The sequence below is a fragment of the Ursus arctos genome, unplaced genomic scaffold, assembly GCF_023065955.2.
Source record: "Ursus arctos isolate Adak ecotype North America unplaced genomic scaffold, UrsArc2.0 scaffold_11, whole genome shotgun sequence".
Classification (NCBI taxonomy): domain Eukaryota; kingdom Metazoa; phylum Chordata; class Mammalia; order Carnivora; family Ursidae; genus Ursus; species Ursus arctos.
The window spans coordinates 13,792,256-13,812,588 of NW_026622775.1; positions in this window are offsets into that span (position 1 = coordinate 13,792,256).

Genomic DNA, 20,333 nt, shown 5'->3' on the forward strand with positions numbered 1-20,333 from the left:
CTGGGGAGGATGAGAGTGACAGCTTCCAAGCTCTTTCATATTGGAGGCTGCAGTGGAAGTCTCTTCTCATTTTAAGACTCTTCATGATATCATGGAAATCCCCCACTCTGGGAGCGCCACCTCCTTGCTCCTCTCCAGACTTACTGCTTACTAATCTTGCCACACAGCTGGCATTTCAGCACTTAGCGCTTCCTTCCTTGCTTTTCTGGATTCATTCCAACATATTTTTGGTTTATATCTTCATTTTGCTACTGTTTATTCTCATAGCTTTATAAGGGAGGGAATATGAGAAATAAATTTTGAGTAACAGAAAATGTCTTCTAGCACCCAGTGTTATCAATAAGAAATTTATACCAATCTGATTTTGTTCTGAAAGTTTACATTGCTGTGTCTAATTCTTTGCCTGGGGACAGAAACTTGTGTGTCATATGTATGTGTCTGTGATATGGAAGCATGTGTATGAGGGGTAGAGGGCAAAGTTGGGAGTTGATTGTTTTGTATATACAAATATTCAGCTCATCTGTTTATTTTCAGTACCATATTTCACTCCTACCCTCTCCAGGACCTATTTCCAAGTACCACATGTCTCTGTGGTTCTGTGATCTTGATAGGCCCACACCTCAGCTTAGCCCCTTTCAGTGCATCCTGTAGCCATCTGAACCCATATGTCCAGATGGATCACAAATATGTATGTATCAAGGTATTGATAATTATACAGTTTCTATTGTGACAAAAAATGTAAAAGCATTTTTACTATCTTTAAAAAAATTTACGGCAGCTTTTGTTAACATGACTTCCTGATTTCAGTAATTGTTATTTTAATGCGCAAGACTCTGTGCAGAAAAAAAAAAAGACTGTGCAGAGCACTTATTGTCAGAGAACAACAACGGAATTTCCCAGTTTTTCCATTACTTCTATTGGAATTTTTGGTGTGAGTCTTCAGTGATATTCTTTGCTTTGAGAGTGAGTAAAAAATGTTTAATACTTCAGTAGACTGCTTTGGCTGGTGTGGTGTATCATGCAAGCCAGCCTCAGATTTTTCCTTCCTCAGTCACCTGGCCCTGGAGAAATCCCTAGGTGTTCATAAGTGGTATTACTGCAAGAAGTGATAGCACAGCAGGAAGAGGCAGGGGCCATACGTTCATACTACTTACTTGTGCCTCTGGATCCTGCTACAGTACAGTCTTTTATTTTTTTAAAAAGACTTTATTTATTCATTTGAGAGAGAGAGACAGAGAGAGAGAGCACAAGCAGGAGAGGGAGAGGGAAAAGCAGACCCCCCACTGAGCAGGGAGCCCAATGTGGGGCTCAATCCCAGGAGCCTGAGATCATGACCCGAGCAGAAGATAGACGCTTAACCATCTGAGCCACCTAGGCACCCCTAGAGTACAGTCTTAAAAATGTCATTTTCACATGCCAACTTTATGGCTTTCTAGGTTAGATAATATCCAGTTCATGGTGAATAGTCACATTTCATGTTACTTGGTATTTCAGAGTTAAGTCTCAGTCTCTACCAAGGAGACTGGTAGCAAGAGAACAACCATTTTGTAAAAGAGGCGCATTTATCTTCTAAAAATGGCATAGCATATCTCTGGAATCCTAGAGGTCTGTCTGTGAATCTTTAGTCAGGGCTTGCTGTTGGGTCCATGCAGTAGTCTGTTGTGTCAAAGATCTTTGGATCAATAATAGATCCTCTGGATCCCCACTCAAGTTGCTGGGTTACAAAGCTGCTCGAACTGCAGACTGGGTTAACTGGAATATCATTGTGATCTGGCTCCTACTTAGTGGGCAGCCTTACAAATGACTTATTTAATGAGTTGAAGGAAGAAACAACCCAGATATTTTTTATAAAGTGCAAAAAGGCCACCAAAAGTTGTGTCTATTTTTGTGATTAGGAAGCAAAATATAGCACCTTGTCTTTCACTTTGGGGGAGATATCTTGATAATGTCTTGAACTCTCTAAAACTTCAAAGAGTTGGAAGGACATTAGGTTCTCCTGGGAATTATCTCTTCATGTGTCTAGGATTCCTACTGCTAGTAAGTACCGTGGATGGTACCTGATATTTCCTGCTTACCAGATTCTATTAGCATTACATCATCATATGGGGGATCAGCATGATGGCCTATGGAATGGTGAGATGATACAAGTATTAACAGACTAAACGCTTGGCACAGAGCCAAGAGTTATAGAGGAATAATGATAAGCTGACCTTCTGTTCCTGCTGGCTGAAGGTAAATGTTTGTGTGTGTGTCTATGTGTATGTGTGTGTGTGTGTGTGAGAGAGAGAGAGAGAGAGAGAGAGAGAGAGAGAAAGAGAGAGAGAGAGAGAATTGGAGCATACAAGATATGCTGCAGGGGCATACAGGGGCCAAGTTACCCTGTTCCTTTAAAGAGCCTACATATGGACCAGCAACTATGATTCAGTCACCACATGGTTAACAATAATCTATTGATTTTTCGAAGGCCAATTTGTTTTCTACATGGGCTAGTTAAATGATGATGGAGGAGGATTTACAACTCTAGTATTTTTCAATTACTCATTGCAGGCACTAACGTATGAAATCCTCTTAAAAGTGAAGAATTGATTTTGACTTACTATTTTGGTAAAAAGGAGTTACCCCTGAGGCTTTCGTTTTGCTGTTTCTATTGTAATATCGTTTACTTTATAGTTCAGGGGACAATGTTGTGATTTTGTCTGTAACAGTATGTTTATTCCAACTGAGCACTCTGGAACTGAGGTATTAACCAAAAGCATGTTTTTAGATTCACTGAGCATCTGCTGAAATGAAATTGAGCCAAAGCTCCAGTTATAACTCTACCCTTAGTACATCTTTTCTAATTCTTAGACCAATGGTGTTCTGGCCCTCAGGGGTTCATGTCATCTCAGAATCAGTATCCAATTATTATTAGAAGGTATGGATAGTTCCTTTTCTCAACACACAGTTACCCTGTGTATTAGGGTTTTCCAGAGTAACAGAACCAATAGGACGGATGGATGGATGGATGGGTGGGTAGATGATAGATAGATAGATAGATAGATAGATAGATAGATAGATAAGAGGATATTTGTTATGGGAATTGGTCCACACAATTATAGAGGCTGATATGCCACAATCTGCTATCTGCAAGCTGGAGAACCAGGAAAGCCAGTGGTATTATTCAATTTCAAGTCCAAAGGCCTGACAGCCAGGGTTGCTGATGGTGTAACTCCTACTATGAAGCTGAAGGCCTGAGAACCATGGATACACTGGTCTAAGTCCTAGAGTTTGAAAGCCTGGGAACCACTAAAGCAGCTTTAGTGTCCAAGGGCAGGAGAAGATGGATGGTGTCCCAACTCAAGAAAAGAGTGGGAGAATTCACCCTTTCTCTGCCTTTTTTGGTTTTGTTTGTGCCCTTAACAGGTTGGATAATGTCTGCCCACATTGGTGAGGGTGGATCTTCTTTATTTATTTGACTGATTCAAATGTGAAACCTTCCAGAAACACTCTCAGAGACACACCCAGGAAAAATATTTTACCTGCATCTGGACATCTCTTAGCTTAGTCAGGTTGACACATAATATTAACCATCACATTCTGATAAATGTCCCTAGTCCCTTTAGAGTAGGCTTCTAGAAATCTTCTAGGAAAATTTATACTTGTGGTATTATTGCAAGGTCCTCCTAAAATCTACCTAGTCTCATCTTCACTCAGGGGTTGTGGGTGTGTTTACTGACCCAGACCTGGAAATTGGATGGGGAGCCTTAACTCTTTTATGTTGACTCAAGACAGGCCTCTGTTCATCAGATGTAGAAGGTTTTTATTAGTGTTATACAAATCAAGTAGAACCTTTAGTTCTGTTCCTATGTCTCAGCCCTTCATCAGTTAGCTTATACCAAAGATGTTTGCAGGTCGAATCATTTTGACAGTTGCTCTGGTCTTGCTGTCTATCATGGTTGTCTTACCCATCTTGCTCCTCCTGGTCAAGTGATGCCCTATTTTGGCTCATTGAAATCAGGGAGACTGGTTAAATAGCATCTTTCAATCTGGAAGGATAGCCACTATGGAGCTACACAGCTTTACAGGGAAGGTTCTTCAGTCTTCCTTGACAGGATATTGACTAAAACAATATATTTCTCAGTGCTTTGGTGTAGGTAGTATACCCTGAGCCCTCTTAGGAGATCTAGTCAGGAGATGGTTATACCTGATTCATCTATTCCAGTATTTCTTACTTTCTTTTTTTTTTTTTTTTTAAAGATTTTATTTATTTATTCGACAGAGATAGAGACAGCCAGCGAGAGAGGGAACACAAGCAGGGGGAGTGGGAGAGGAAGAAGCAGGCTCACAGCGGAGGAGCCTGATGTGGGGCTCGATCCCAGAACACCGGGATCACGCCCTGAGCCGAAGGCAGCCGCTTAACCGCTGTGTCACCCAGGCGCCCCCTCCAGTATTTCTTACTTTCTTAAATCTTGGGATATCCAAATCTATAAATTCATCCTGGTCTATAATTTTGTTCCTTCCCCAGTGGTCTTAGAATCTGTTTCCATGATAGTCCCTTTGGTTAATCACTGGCTAAAAATAACAACAAAATATTTTAATTCTTTTGGTGTGTGAGCTGCTCATGTTCTTTTTTTTTTTTTTTTTAAGATTTTGTTTATTTATTTGACAGAGATAGAGACAGCCAGCGAGAGAGGGAACACAAGCAGGGGGAGTGGGAGAGGAAGAAGCAGACTCATAGCAGAGGAGCCTGATGTGGGGCTCGATCCCATAACGCCGGGATCACGCCCTGAGCCGAAGGCAGACGCTTAACCGCTGTGCCACCCAGGCGCCCCAGCTGCTCACATTCTAAATTACACTTTGTACCATCCTTACGATGACGTGTTTGGATTTGATTTTAGTTACTGATCTTGTGGCAATGAAAGATAAAACGAGTACAGCATGACAAAACTTGTCGTTCTCTTGAAAGGTATCCTGCTCAGGTGAGGGAGGAACATCTGCTGACCAGGGTGGCACTTAGGAATCTGTGGGTACTCAAAGTTAGGTGAGTGTACCCAAATGTGTCCATTCAAATCATTGAGCCACCACTCTTTCCCAATCAATGTCCTAAATTTTCCAGAAAGACCTGATGAGGTTGAGAATTGACTTATATTCATCATAACTTGAGCTAGGAATTTAAAATCTTGAACTGGTTATTTCCTTTTTTATCGGCTTCAATAATGTGGTTAGAATACAATAGTGACAGTCTCATGAACTTTAGATTCTTCTTTTTTATCATAATATTTTGTGTAGCAGGCACTTGGGATGTCAAGCATTGACTCCAAAAGGCACTTCATTGCAGGTGATCACAGGTGATGATTTAAATAACTATTTACCAATGCAGACCATGGATTTTCCTGGTCCCACCATTTGGTTCTAGCAGGAGGCCTTTCTCTCCTGAAAATTATTTAGATCAGATACAAAATCCTAAATTGCCATTTTTTGATACTCAGTTGCAGAGGGCAAAATCTGGCTTATTGAATAAAGAGAATTACTATAAACATATTATATAGGTTACAAAAATATTGAAAGGGTTAAAGAAGCATGCTCTGGATGAACTTCCAGAAATGGTTCCCAAAACCACAGAGCAGAACTGGTTGCCAATGTAGCTGGTGTTCCTGTCAAGATTAGGAAACTGCCCCCAAATTGGGAAGCTATGACTATGGTTGCTAGCTCCAGAACCATGTTGCAGCTGCTATGACCCACGGCAGGAAAAGGGGCATTTTCATTCCATGATTCTCTTCTCATTTTCTAAGTTCTTGAATTCAAGTTTCAAGCAAAGCCAGGCATTAATTAGTGGAATCTAAATCACATTGAAACTCTGCCTGCAAGTCCATCTGGGAGATGTAGTTTCTCCTTTTCTGGGCTCTAGTATACAGCAGAGGATCTAAATAGCGGTTGAGAAAGGCAGTCTTCATCTGATTCGTAATTGCTACATATTTTTCTTTCCCCCTCTTTTTCTCTTTCTTTCTTTCTTTCTTTGTTTGTTTGTGTTTGTGTTTAGGTTCTGTTCAAGTTTCTTTTTGGCTATTACTCTTTTGAATGTGCAAGCTATTTACTCAAAATATGTTCAGAGAGAAACAGGGAGCATGATCTAGGGCAACCGCCAGCATCAGTTCATGAGCATTATCTCTAAAACGTTTCTCACTTACCTGCTGTGTCTTCTTTTGGGGCACGTTCTCCTTCACTTGGACAAACAGACAATGAAGGGCTACCTGTCAATTATTTCCCAAATTGTGAATTTGTATTTATTTAGTTCTCTTATTAAATGACTCTGGTATCTACTGCAAATATGATTATACTTTTTGCCTCCTTCCTACTCTAAGTGCTGAATTAGGAAGCTATGTTTCAGGAATTAAAGGTGGCAAGTATACATGGTTTTTCCTTTGGTCCTTTCTATCCTTGCATTCTGTGTGGGTGGAACTGGGCACTTACAGAACTCATCGATGCAAGTAAGTAATGGTTGCTGAGCCTGGGCTATGCCGTCTACTTGTTGAGAACTCCATTCCCTGCAGGGACTCTGGAGAGGTGTATATTAGTTTGTGGCATCCCTCTGGTTTTGGCAGATACTCTTTACACTTTATGGTTTGGGATCATGACTATTCCTAGTTTTATTAGCATTTTCTTTTTCTGCCTCTTGGTCCTTGGGATTTTGTAGGCTCAGCTAGTGTAGTGTAATAAGAACAGCTTTATCGTGACATATTTGCCAGAAATATGGAAATAGGAAAGAGATTGAAAGGAATATTTTAGATTTTTCTCTTTCAGAGTATTTATAATAAAATGAAAGTCAAGTTTCTTTTTACTCATGTGGCTTTTAACACTTTTCTGCATGTCAGTGGGACTTATTAGCAACAACATAAAGAGAATTAATTTAATAGATTTAGATGGATGATGAGCTCGTTTGGGATTGAACTAATGGGAAATGCAAATGACAACTTAAAACTCCACATTGTTTATTATTAAACATGTGATAAATACAGCCTTTTCTCTGTATGGTCCTCCTGAGGAAACTTCTCATCTGGGAACCCATTGAAAATTGTGATGAAATTTTGCCTCCTCCCTGACCAATCTTCTTTTCAAAGCACTCATGGATGCTTAAAACACTCAACAGTATATTAAGAATAAACGACTTCCCTAGGGCTATGGAGGGGAAATGAAAGAATTATGGGTATTAGGGCCAAAGTAAAACTAGTAATATTTAGGTCATAAATGGAAATGTCACTTTGTCCTGGCACTGTTCACTTTGCATATTTACCATTTCAGTTATTTATACCCTACTTTGTTTTAAAAAAGATTTCAGGCAATGTATAAAAATATACAAAATAAAAAATAAGTGAGGAAATTGAGGTAAAAGGAAAATATTATGGAAAAACAAGTTGAAGTGGGGAGTGAAAGAATTTAACAAATGCTTGCTGCAGGATTCTGTCTGCTTGCTAAAAGTGGGTTGGCTATTTGCTCAGAGCTTTTTAGCAGCCATTGTGGAGGGGGAAGTGTAATTAGTTGCAAGAATCTCAAACTCATTAAGATATAAACAAGGCTACAGCTCAGGAGACCTGTACGATATCCCTGGTACTAAAATACTGAGTTAAGGGCGCCTGGGTGGCTCAGTCGGTTAAGTGTCTGCCTTTGGCTCAGGTCATGATCCCAAGTCCTGGGATGGAGTCCCACATCGCGCTCCCTGCTCAGCGGGGAGTCTGCTTCTCCCTCTCCCTCTGCCCCTACCCCCACTGGTGCTCTCTGTCTTTCATGCTCTCTCTCTCTCAAATAAATAAAATCTTTAAAAAAATTTTAAAAAAATAAAATACTGGGTTAAAATGTGACTTGTTTTCTTAATAATGTTCATAGGATAAATAAAACAACAAAGTTTACAGAGACATTTTTTGAACATTTTTCTTAATAAAATCAATGGCATAACACTGAGGAGTAATTCATTTAAAATGCATTCCAGTGGAAATGAGAGTGGGATAGTTCAGGTGCAGATTCCTGCTGGCTTGTCGATTTGAGTATTCAGAAATGTATTCATTACAAAAATTATAATTCTTTTCAGTGTTAATAATTATTTTAAATTTAAATAGGAGAGCAGGAACATAAGGAATAGCACGGAGGACCATAGGAGAAGGGAGGGAAAACTGAATGGAAAGAAATGAAAGAGGGAGACAAACCATGAGAGACTCTGGACTCTGGGAAACAAACTGAGGGTTACAGAAGGGAGGGGGGTGGCGGGATGGGGTAGCCGGGTGATGGGTATGAAGGAGGGCATGGGTGGTGATAAGCACTGGGTGTGATACACAACTAATGAATCACTGAACACTACATCAGAAACTAATGATGTGTCATGTTGGCTGATTAAACATAATAAAGAATAATCTTTAAAAAAATAAAAAATAGAGCTGTGTGTAAAAAATTTAAGTAATATGAATAAATACAATAAAAAAACAAAATGCACTTCTACTTTTCAAGATTGTTTAAAAGTTGGATTTTTTTCTTGATATAAACAAATGTGTTAGTGTGCATCTGTATACACACACACACGGCAGTAGAATTACATTTTGGCATCCACCACTCATAGATCCAGAGCCATCACTTTTAAATCCTGTGCTTTAGTTCATGTGAATATAGTGAAGGATCCAGCCTCTAGTCCATGTGGACTAATGGAATCCTTTTGTTTGGGGAGAGCGCTCTTTATGCTGCCAAGAGCAGAAGCCAGGAGCAGATGAGTCCTAGCAGACATCTGCCAGGACATTTACTCAGGGATTCTGCAGTAGAGCAGTCAATCAGGTCAAGCTCTGGGTCTCTGCCCCTCATCACCCATTCTTCAACCAGGCAGCATATGTCACATATCTGCTTTGGGGCCAGAGACGTGTGAGTGGAAACTTAAGTAGAAAGAAAAGCTCTTGCCCTTGTTTCTGCAAATGTCCTGGTGGCACAGAGACAGCCAGGTCCAAAAGACCACTGGATACTCTGCCTGGTCATGGAGAAAGAAGAGCATACTTAACAGAAATATCAGTGCAGGGAATTAAAATAGATATCACCTATGTGCTAAGACTTACCAGCAAAGATCAGAAACAAGGAATAAGATAAGGAATTTATGAAACAAGAATAGTAATGGCAAAGATTAGAGAATGTGAATATAAGAAATATAGTCTAATTATTAACATTGAACTCTGACTCCATTTCCAGGACAACAACACAAAACAGTTGAAGAAGAAATTAATGAGCTGGAAATGTGAGAAATGACATAAAATGACACATGGCAAAAAGGGATAAGCAAATATTTACAAGTGGAGACACGGATGAGTATTAGGAGTTCTAACATCTATCACAATGAGTGTCAGACGGAGAAAATGGTGAGAAGGTAAAGAAAAGATAGAAAATTTATAGAAATGAAGTTGTGGTGAAAATCCCCAAATCCTGAGTGGGATGTATTCAGAGCACATACATAAACTCCTGGCTACTTGGTAGAGAGACTTTGAAGCATGAAGGATGAGGGGAAAAGTCCTAAAGTTTCTGTAAAGACAACAAATTACAAAGGAAAGAGAGTCTAATTGACATGAATCTTAGTAGCAACATCAGGTTGTAGAAGTTGGTAAAATCAAAGATGAAGAATGGAGATTAGAAAAAGAAAATTAAAGTTAGAAATAAGTAGATCTCAAATTCTAAGGATAAAATATAAGGAAATGAACAGGAAAATAAAGGTTAAACAAGTAAACTAAACAGTTTAATAACAGATGAGTAAAGATAGAAAGATAACAATTATTACAATATAAATCAAGAGAAGAGTCACATGAAATAATATCAAGTAAATGATCTTGAGTTAAGGAAAACAAAACAAAACTGATTTTCAATCTGTATAGAAAATATTGTCAAACAGGAAAGGAGGGAGAAAGAGGAAAGGAGAGGACAGAGTGACGAATATAGATAAGGACCTTTTGTCTTACAATCTTGAAGTGTGTTTCCTATTAGCATTTCATGGAGAGAAAACCAAGACGCTGACTCTAATATGACACCCTTAAACTCCAGCCCCTTACTTTAAGAGCTAGAACCTATAAGCACTGTCTTTGTACTGAAAATCTCAAGGGTTGTGGTTTTTTATTTCAAACAGGTAGTAGTTGGGTATGGTATTCTTTCATGGCCTATGCAGCTGTTAACATCACCTCTTAAAATTTCCCATGCAGCCGGAATACTGGAGTACTGTAGGGAGTTGGAGAAAATCACATGTACTCATAGAATTTAATGGCTGTTCAGAAATCTGGGACAAAGGATGTCACTTCACCAGTGAGTGTAATAGCATTTTAGCTGGAGTTGTCTCTAAAGCAGGCACTAGAGCAATACGCTTTGTACTTCTCGCTCTAAAAATGGTTTGACATTTTTTTCATTTATTTTAAAAAAAGAAAAGGGAAAAAGAAAGAAAAGAGAGGAAAGCAAGCATTAGGAAATACCTCTTTAAGGCTGTGGTTCAAATCGGTGAACATCTCTATAGATAGCAGAGGCCATTTTTCCATCATTGATCTTTCTATTTGGAGATATTCTTTTTTTTTCTTTCTAAATATTTTATTTATTTACTTGACGGGGCGGGGGGGGGGAGGCACAAGCAGGGGGAGTGGCAGGCAGAGAGAGAGGGAGAAGCAGGCTCCCCACCGAGCAAGGAGCCTGAGGAGGGGCTTGATCCCAGGACTCTGGGATCATGACCCAAGCTGAAGTCAGAGGCTTAACCAACTGAGCCACCCAGGTGCCCCTGGAGATAACATTTTTGAAGATAAAATTACAATAGTAAGCAGGTATTACTGCAGAATTCGGTAAACAACTGAAGCCCTTCCCTATGCTTCCTTCTCTGAGATTCTGTTTCCATTGTCTTAAACGCATAAAATACCATAGGAGAGAATACAACACAAAGGCCACTCATTCTAGACCTCAATGCCATAAAACTAGGCAAATAGTGTCAGTGAAATTTGTTGTGAACTAAGCAAACCTAATTAAATTACATCTCCAATTCAAAATGATGCTTGATCTGTGGTGTGATCATGCGTGTGTGAAGCTCCCACCTGGGTATGCTCATGTTTTATGATCTTTTAGACTTTTGGCAGCAAGTGTTATTATATCTACTTTCCCATAGCTTTCCTACTGTTAATGGAGTGAGAAATGAAATATGCTTTCTTAACTTCCCTTGGGCTTTAGTAAAGTCAGACTATGACTAGGCAACCAGCAATGGGAAACAGTGAGAAACAAATGGCAAATTCTCACAAATCAAGTCCTTCCTTAAGGTCAGCTATGGCGCATACACTGCACTGCAGCTAATAATAATAAAAGAAATAAACAAAGACTTGTAACCCTATTGCTCTTTACTCCTTCCTCTGCCCTCCATTCCTCCAGTTCTGTATTCCTAGGAGATAGGTGACTGTCAGTGTTAATCTTTTAATAAGTACAAACATGAAAACTAACATCAGCATGAACTGATTTACTTGACTCTGAGTTCCTTAAGGACAAGGAATTGTATCCTGTTCATACTTTAAATCCCCAGATAGAGAACAAGGCTTAGCTTATGTTAGTTGCCCAAGAGCAACATCATGTCGTTTCACATATATTTGTAGCACGCATCATACAGTTCTGCCAACTCCCCTGTCATGGAAAAGATAAAAAGTAGTGTCATGAACAAAGAACTTTGGACCTTCCACAAAACATAGAGGAGTCTGTTGGGATTTCCCTTCTCTGATTGTTCCACATTGATCTTTTGTAGAGGGTAGATAAACCCATACTCATTTTTATCACTGGGATGTTGAAACATCTTGACTTTTAAGTGATATAAGAAATGAGAAAGATTTGTATGAGAAACAGTAATATGAGACTATAAAATATCTAGCAGGGACATTCCGTTATTATTTTATCTTCAGCATTTTTTACTTTGGGAATTAATGAACAAAATAGTTTTTTCTGGAGAATGAATGGCTCATGGCAGTGTAGTGAGTGAAAAAAGCCAGGAGTCATTTAAAATCAACTAGTATTTACTGAATTATCTGCTCTACGGCAAGCCTTTGCTAGGCTTTGACTATCCTGGAGTAAGACAGATATGCCCTCAGTGAGTTGACGTTTTAGGCTATAGGCAAAATGCCAGCTGACTAAACAAACAACCAACCAAGTAAAGCGGTATTTTCAGTGCTTTATAGGAAAGGAACAAGGTGCTGGAATAGGGCTGGGTGGTGGAGTGGGGGGGGGGGGGGTCACAGAGGGACTTTGGAGAGGGCACCGACAAGGTGAGAGGCTGAGAGGTAAGAAGGAGAGCCAGAGCCTCAGCACTGGAGAGTATTCCAGACCATAACCCAAAGTCAAAAATTTGAGGTGGGAAAAATTGGCATGTTAGATCTAGATTTGAATCTAAACATGGCCATCTATGAACCTAAGTGGGCAAGTTCCTTTACCTAGGATTCCTAGTTTCACATTCATAAAATCAAAATAATAATGCCTGTGTCGAAAATTGGTGTGCAAGTTAAAGCTCTCAATGACAAAGTACCCAAGACATCATAGACCTTCAGAAAATGTTGTTTCTCTTTCCTGCCAACATCTTATAGCTTTAGATGAATTTCTTAGAAAAGTCAGAGCAATAACAGCAATTAAAAAATGTCACATTTCCTAAGGATAAGTGTCATTTTGTTCCAAAAAGCACTTAAAAAAAAAAAAACAAAAAACAGCTCCCCTTACATTGGAAACCGGGGATGTACTATATGGTGACTAACATAATATAATAAAAAAATCATTAAAAAAAATAATAAAAAAATAAAAGCTCCAAAAAAAAAAAAAAAAAAAAACCAAAAACAAAAACAAAACCCAGCTCCCCCCAAACCAAAAAAAACCCTCCAAAACCACACAAGTCTTTTGGAAGCTTTAAACAGGATTCAGCTACACCCTAACTACTGGTTATGGTCACAGATTACCATACCTATTTTTTAATGCAAGTGTATTTCAGTAACTGCAGGGAAAAAAAAATCAAGATTGAAATGTAACAGATTGAAACCCTTACTTGATGAATTTTCAGTAATAGATTAGTGTGTATTTAATCACCTTTTCAGCATGAGTTAGTTTAATCTCTTTTACACTAAACAGACTGTTCAACAAGACTTCACAGTGCTTCTGTATCACCAGCAGAATTATTTTACTATCTATAGACATTTTGCATTTTAAAAAGCCCTACAAAAACATGTGTCTGTTTATATGACCTTTCATAACTAATTCCAGTTGGGTCTTGTCGACCAATTGTAATGCTTGTTTTCTTAACAAGCAAGTAACTTTCCCTTTTTTGGAACAAGAACATTTGATACATTAAATGATTAGAGCAATTTAAGTCCTGAGCAAATTCTGTTCACTAAAACGTGTTCCAGTGAGGTTTGCTACAGCCATAAAATGAGCCACAGTAAAATAATCCCTGGTATTAGTAACTCTAGAACCTCTGTGTGTTCTGTTTTAGAGTAAGTGATTGTACCTAAGTACTGTCCAGAACACACCACACACACACACACACACACACGCACACACACCCTCAGATGGCATAAACCAGGACCTATGTTGTGGCTGTCATGATTGCAGAGAGGCCTGAGAATGGAAGCCAGGTCTGGGTTCACAGTGGCCTAGATCCCTTGAAACGTGGAAAAGACAGGCTTTTCCCAGATAGGGTCTGCTCTGCTTTACATGTGAATAACAGGTAACTTTGTCCTGCTGCCACTGAGACCTCTAGTGAGCAAGGTTGAGGTGGCTAGGAAAAGCTAATGGAGGGAGATGTTTCTACTCCTTACAGGTTTACAGAGAGGTAGAAAGAGCCATTCAGAGTTTGTGGTGGTGCTGATGAGGAGAAAAGAGGAAAACAAGTTCGCCTGAGGAGAGTACATGGAAATTCAGCTGAAAACAAAATTGTGGCATAGGTGTAGTGAAACAAACTGAAATTACTCATTGTAGACGAAGCCAGGGTGAGTCACCTGGGTTAAGAATCTAAACAAAAGAAAACCTCACTAAAATTTTTTCTCTTAAGAGAATAGGAATGGAATATTTTTTGTCTAATTCATTCCCAGGAATATAGACATTCTTTCTGAGAATGAGACAGTAAAAGGAGATTTCTGTGGGTTTGAGTTAAAGGTGATTTTTTCTACTGGATACCTATGATGAATTGCAATGACTGAGTGAAATGAATCTTTTGATTTTGTTCAGCCAAGTTTGTCCTCTTTACTAGTGGCCTAGAATGCCTTTTGTCTCTCCATTTATTTAAATCCCACAGTTTCCTGTTAAAAATCTTCCCTCCTCTGGAGACAAATAAAAAAACAGACTCTTCGCTTTAGAGAACAGACTGATGTTCCCGGAGGGGAGGGGGGAGGGGGATGGGCTAAATGGGTGATGGGGATTAAGGAGGGCACTAGTTGTGGTGAGCATTAGGTGTCGTATGGAAGTGTCGAATCACTTTATTGTACACCTGAAACTAATATTACACTGTATGTTAACTGACTGGGATTAAAATTAAGAAAAAAAAAATCTTACCTTCTCTGTTAAGTTTCTTTTGCTGACTCTTTTCAGTAAGCTCCCCTTTCTCTGACTTACCTTAGCTATTCTTTATTATGGCGCTGGAAATCCTAGTTGAACCCAAAGGGGAAATAGAATCAGGCTGTTTGTATAGTGGGTAGACTGATGATCCCTTTCGGAATCTACATGCAAGATTTGTCAATCTTCTGTTTTGGTAGTAGAAGAAGGGAAGTGTTTTGTGGAAGTTGGGTGATGAAGACATGATGCCAATAAGGGTGATAAGATTGAATTTTTCCTCTCCTACCCTTTAGGGTAGGTTTTGAGCCCAGGGGAGAGAGAGGTGAAGGGTGGAGGAATTGTAATCATGAAAGAGTCAGTGAGGCATCAGATACAAGCAGTGCTGCTTTAGGGTCCATCAGAGCACTTACACCATGGATTTGGTAAGAGGATCATCCCTAATCCCCCCTCTGCCTCCTCCCTAGCCACAGAGCCCACTGTTGCATCGTCACCTTGAGATGCAGGAGACCACTGGTGTGGGACTGTTGAGCATGCCATCTGATGCTCCCACAGAAAGCACCAGCATCAGAAGCAATGGAAGGTTACCTAGATGAAGAAGCCAGAGCAGAGGGACACAAGAGCGGATTGGCTACAAGAAAATGCAAGACCTCAAATAAGACTTTCAGAAATATATAGGGGAGATTCCTAGGTGGAGGAGAAGGGGATGGGGAGGGGCTTAATTGCTGCATGAGCAAATGGTCAAGAATCCTAATAATTTGACATAAATATTAGTATAATTTTATTTCTGCTCATAGTCTGGCATAGCCACTTCCAGCTATTTCCTTTACAACTGTCCTAGGTAATACATTTTTTTTTTTAAAGCCACTGGTTATAATTCAAAGTAGCCACATGTGCATTTCCTTAAAAATGCTCCAATTATGTCCAGGTTTTTACCAGAGGTTTATCTAAATTAATTAGTGTATCAATTTACTAGGGCTACCATTACAAACTGGATGCCACAACAATTGGATGGCTTGAACAACACAAATTTATTGTCTCAGAGTTCTGGAAGCTAAAAATCCAAGATAAGGTGTTGGCAGTGTTGACTCCTCCTGAGGGCTATGAGGGAGAATCTGTTCCATGTTTCTCCCTAACTTCTGGTGTTTGCTGGCAATCTTTGGCATTTCGTGGTTTGCAGATCTTTGCCCTCATTTTCACATGGGGTTCTCCCTGTGTCTTTGTTCAAATTTCCCCTTTTATAAGAATATCAGTCATATTGGAGTAGGGACTCACACCTTACTCCAGTATGACCTCATCTTAACTAAATGCATGCACGACAGCCCTATTTCCATATAAGGTCACATTCTGAGGTACTGGGAATTAGGACTTCAATGTAAGAATTTTGGGAAGACACAATTTCAATTGAAAACATGTTCTGGACATGTTTAAAAACTACAGATGATAGAATTCTTGGTCTGAAAATCTGGGTCTAGTGGTGGGGGTGACAGGGTGCTATCTTTGAAAAAGAAATGCTCTAGGATAATTAAGTTACTGGCTATTCCTTTGCCCTAGGTATTTTCTAACTAGTGGTGAAGAGAAAAAAGTGATCATGAATTGAGCAGATCCTCTTTCCTAGTCATAGCCACCACATTTTTTTCAAACCCAAAGGAGGGCACGTGGTATAACCCACAGGCTGGCAATTGATAAAATGTACAAAGTCAGGGTGAGACAATGTGAGCTTATGACTACAGAATTTGTGGTAAGCTATTCATGGGAAAAGATTGGTTTTGAAACATGATTCCAGGTATGGTGGGTGACCAACCCCTGAAAATGTCCACACCCTAATTCCTGGGATTTGTGAACATGTCATATTTCATGACACAAGGAATTTTCTGGATGTAATTAGGATTAGAGACCTTAAACCAAATTATCTGGGATTATTCAAATGGGCCCAATTAAGCAGGGAACTTTCTCTGGCTGGAAGTGATAAAGGTAAACTAGTGGGTAAGGTCAGGGAGATTCAAAGTATGAGAAGGACACAACCTGCTATAGCTGACTTTGAAGATGAAGGAGGAGAGGAATGTGGTGGCTTCTAGACACTGAGAATAACCCCTGGCTGACAGACGGCAAGGACCCAGGAACTCAGTTCTGCAACCACAAGAAATGGGAAACTGCCAATGATCTAAGTGAACTCAGAAGTGGATTTTTCATAAAACTTCCTAGAACCCAGCTACCTGACACTTTGACCTTGTGAAATCAGAACAGAGAAACCAGTGGAGCCAACCCAGACTTCTGACCTACAGAACTGTGATATATCTGTGTTGTTTTACGCACCTGAATTCATGGTAATTCGCTATTACAGCAACAGAAAATGAATACACTAGGTGTCAGCTGGTTTCTCTTTTTATTTTTTTTTTATTTATTTTTTTTTTAATGATTTTTTATTATATTATGTTAGTCACCATACAGTACATCCCCGGTTTCCGATGTAAGGCTCGATGATTCATTAGTTGTGTATAACACCCAGTGCACCATGCAATACGTGCCCTCCTTACTACCCATCACCGGTCTATCCCATTCCCCCACCCCCCTCCCCTCTGAAGTCCTCAGTTTGTTTCTCATAGTCCATAGTCTCTCATGTTTCATTCCCCCTTCTGATTACCCCCCCCTTTCTTTATCCCTTTCTTCCCCTACTGATCATCCTAGTTCTTATGTTCCATAGATGAGAGAAATCATATGATAGTTGTCTTTCTCTGCTTGACTTATTTCACTTAGCATTATCTCCTCCAGTGCTGTCCATGTTGTAGCAAATGTTGAGAACTCGTTCTTTCTGATAGCTGAGTAATATTCCATTGTATATATGGACCACAACTTCTTAATCCAGTCATCTGTTGAAGGGCATCTCGGCTCCTTCCACGATTTAGCTATTGTGGACATTGCTGCTATGAACATTGGGGTGCATATGGCCCTTCTCTTCACTACGTCTGTATCTTTGGGGTAAATACCCAGTAGTGCAATGGCTGGATCATAGGGTAGCTCAATTTTTAACTTTTTAAGGGACCTCCACACTGTTTTCCAGAGTGGCTGTACCAACTTGCATTCCCACCAACAATGTAGGAGGGATCCCCTTTCTCCACATCCTCTCCAACAATTGTTGTTTCTTGCCTTGTCTATTTTTGCCATTCTAACTGGCGTAAGGTGGTATCTCAGTGTGGTTTTGATTTGAATTTCCTTGATGGCTAATGATTTTGAACATTTTTTCATGTGTCTGTTAGCCATTTGTATGTCTTCATTGGAAAAGTGTCTGTTCATATCTTCTGCCCATTTTTTGATTTGTTTATTTGTTTCTCGTGTATTGAGTTTGAGAAGTTCTTTGTAGATCTTGGATACCAGTCCTTTATCTGTAGTGTCATTTGCAAATATATTCTCCCATTCCGTGGGCTGCCTCTTAGTTTTTCTGACTGTTTCCTTGGCTGTGCAGAAACTTTTAATCTTGATGAAGTCCCATAAATTCATTTTATCTTTTGTTTCTCTTGCCTTTGGGGATGTGTCATGAAAAAGGTTGCTTTGGCCGATGTCGTAGAGGTTGTTGCCTATGTTCTCCTCTAGAATTTTGATAGATTCCTGTCTCACATTGAGGTCTTTCATCCATTTGGAGTTTATTTTTGTGTATGGTGTGAGATAGTGGTCAAGTTTCATTCTTTTGCATGTAGCTGTCCAATTTTCCCAGCACCATTTATTGAAGAGACTGTCTTTTTCCCACCGGATGTTTTTTCCTGCTTTATCAAATACTAGTTGCCCAAAGAGCCGAGGGTCCATTTCTGGGCTCTCTATTCTGTTCCATTGGTCTATGTGTCTGTTTTTGTGCCAGTACCATGCTGTCTTTGTGATCACAGCTTTGTAGTACAGCTCGAAATCCGGCATTGTGATGCCCCCAGCTTTGTTTTTCCTTTTCAACAGTTCCTTGGAGATTCGGGGCCTTTTCTGTTTCCATACAAATTTAAGGACTGTTTGTTCCAGTTCTTTGAAAAATGTCCTTGGTATTTTGATCGGGATAGCATTGAAAGTGTAGATTGCTCTGGGTAGCATGGACATTTTAACTATGTTAATTCTTCCGATCCATGAGCATGGAATATCTTTCCATCTTTTTATGTCTTCCTCAATGTCTTTCAAGAGTGATTTATAGTTTCTAGAATATAGGTCCTTTACGTCTCTGGTTAAGTTAATTCCAAGGTAACGTATGGTTTTTGGTGCTATTGTAAATGGGATGGATTCCCTAATTTCTCTTTCTTCGGTCTCGTTATTCGTGTATAGAAATGCAATTGATTTCTGAGCATTTATTTTGTATCCTGCCACGTTACTGAATTGCTCTATAACTTCTAATAATTTGGGAGTGGCTTCTTTTGGGTTTTCCATATAGAGTATCATGTCATCTGCAAAGAGAGACATTTTGACTTCTTCTTTGCCGATTTGAATACCTTTGATCCCTTTTTGTCGTCTGATTGCTGTTGCAAGGACTTCTAGTACTATGTTGAATAATAGTGGCGAGAGTGGGCATCCTTGTCGAGTTCCTGATCTTAAGGGAAAGGCTTCCAGCTTTTCTCCATTGAGAATAATATTTGCAGTAGGCTTTTCATAGATGGCTTTTATGAGATTGAGAAATGTACCTTCTATTCCTACACTCTGAAGGGTTTTAATCAGGAAAGGATGCTGTATTTTGTCAAATGCTTTTTCGGCATCGATTGAGAGGATCATATGGTTCCTGAGTCTTTTCTTGTTGATATGATGTATCACGCTGATTGATTTGCGAATATTGAACCACGCTTGCATCCCAGGTATGAATCCCACTTGATCGTGATGGATAATCCTTTTAATGTACTGTTGGATTCTATTAGCAAGTATCTTGTTGAGGATTTTGGCGTCCATATTCATTAGGGAAATCGGTCTGTAATTCTCCTTTTTGAGGGGGTCTTTGCCTGGTTTGGGGATCAAGGTAATATTGGCCTCATAGAATGAGTTTGGTAGCTTTCCTTCTGTTTCTATTTTTTGAAATAGCTTTAGGAGAATAGGTATTATTTCTTCTTTGAATGTTTGGTAGAATTCCCCAGGAAAACCATCCGGGCCTGGAGTTTTGTTATTTGGAAGGTTGTTTATCACTGACTCAATTTCTTCATAATTAATTGGCCTGTTTAAGGAATCAATTTCTTCCGGTTTCAATCTTGGTAGTTTATAGGTTTCCAGGAAGGATTCCATCTCTTCCAGATTGCTTAGTTTATTGGCATATAGCTGTTGATAAAAATTTCTAATAATCCTTCCAATTTCAATGGTGCTCGTCGTGACCTCTCCTTTTTCATTCATAATTTTAATAATCTGGGTCCTTTCTCTTTTCTTTTGGATAAGTCTTGCCAGTGGTCTGTCAATTTTATTGATTCTCTCAAAGAACCAGCTTCTAGTCCTGTTGATCTGCTCTACTGTACTTCTGGTTTCTGCTTGATTGATTTCAGCTCTAATTTTGGTCAACTGCTTCCTCGTACGTGGATTAGGCCTGTCCCTCTGTTGCTGTTCCAGCTTCTTGAGGTGGGAATATAAAAACTGCATTTTAGATTTTTCTATTCTTTTGAGTGAGGCTTGGATGGCTATGTATTTCCCCCTTAGGACTGCCTTTGCAGTATCCCATAGGTTTTGGACTGTTGTATTTTCATTCTCATTGGTCTCCATAAATTGTTTAATTTGATTTTTGATTTCCTGGTTTATCGAGTCATTCCTGAGCAGGATGGTTCTTAGTCTCCAAGTGTTTGAGTTTCTTCCAAATTTTTCCTTGTGGT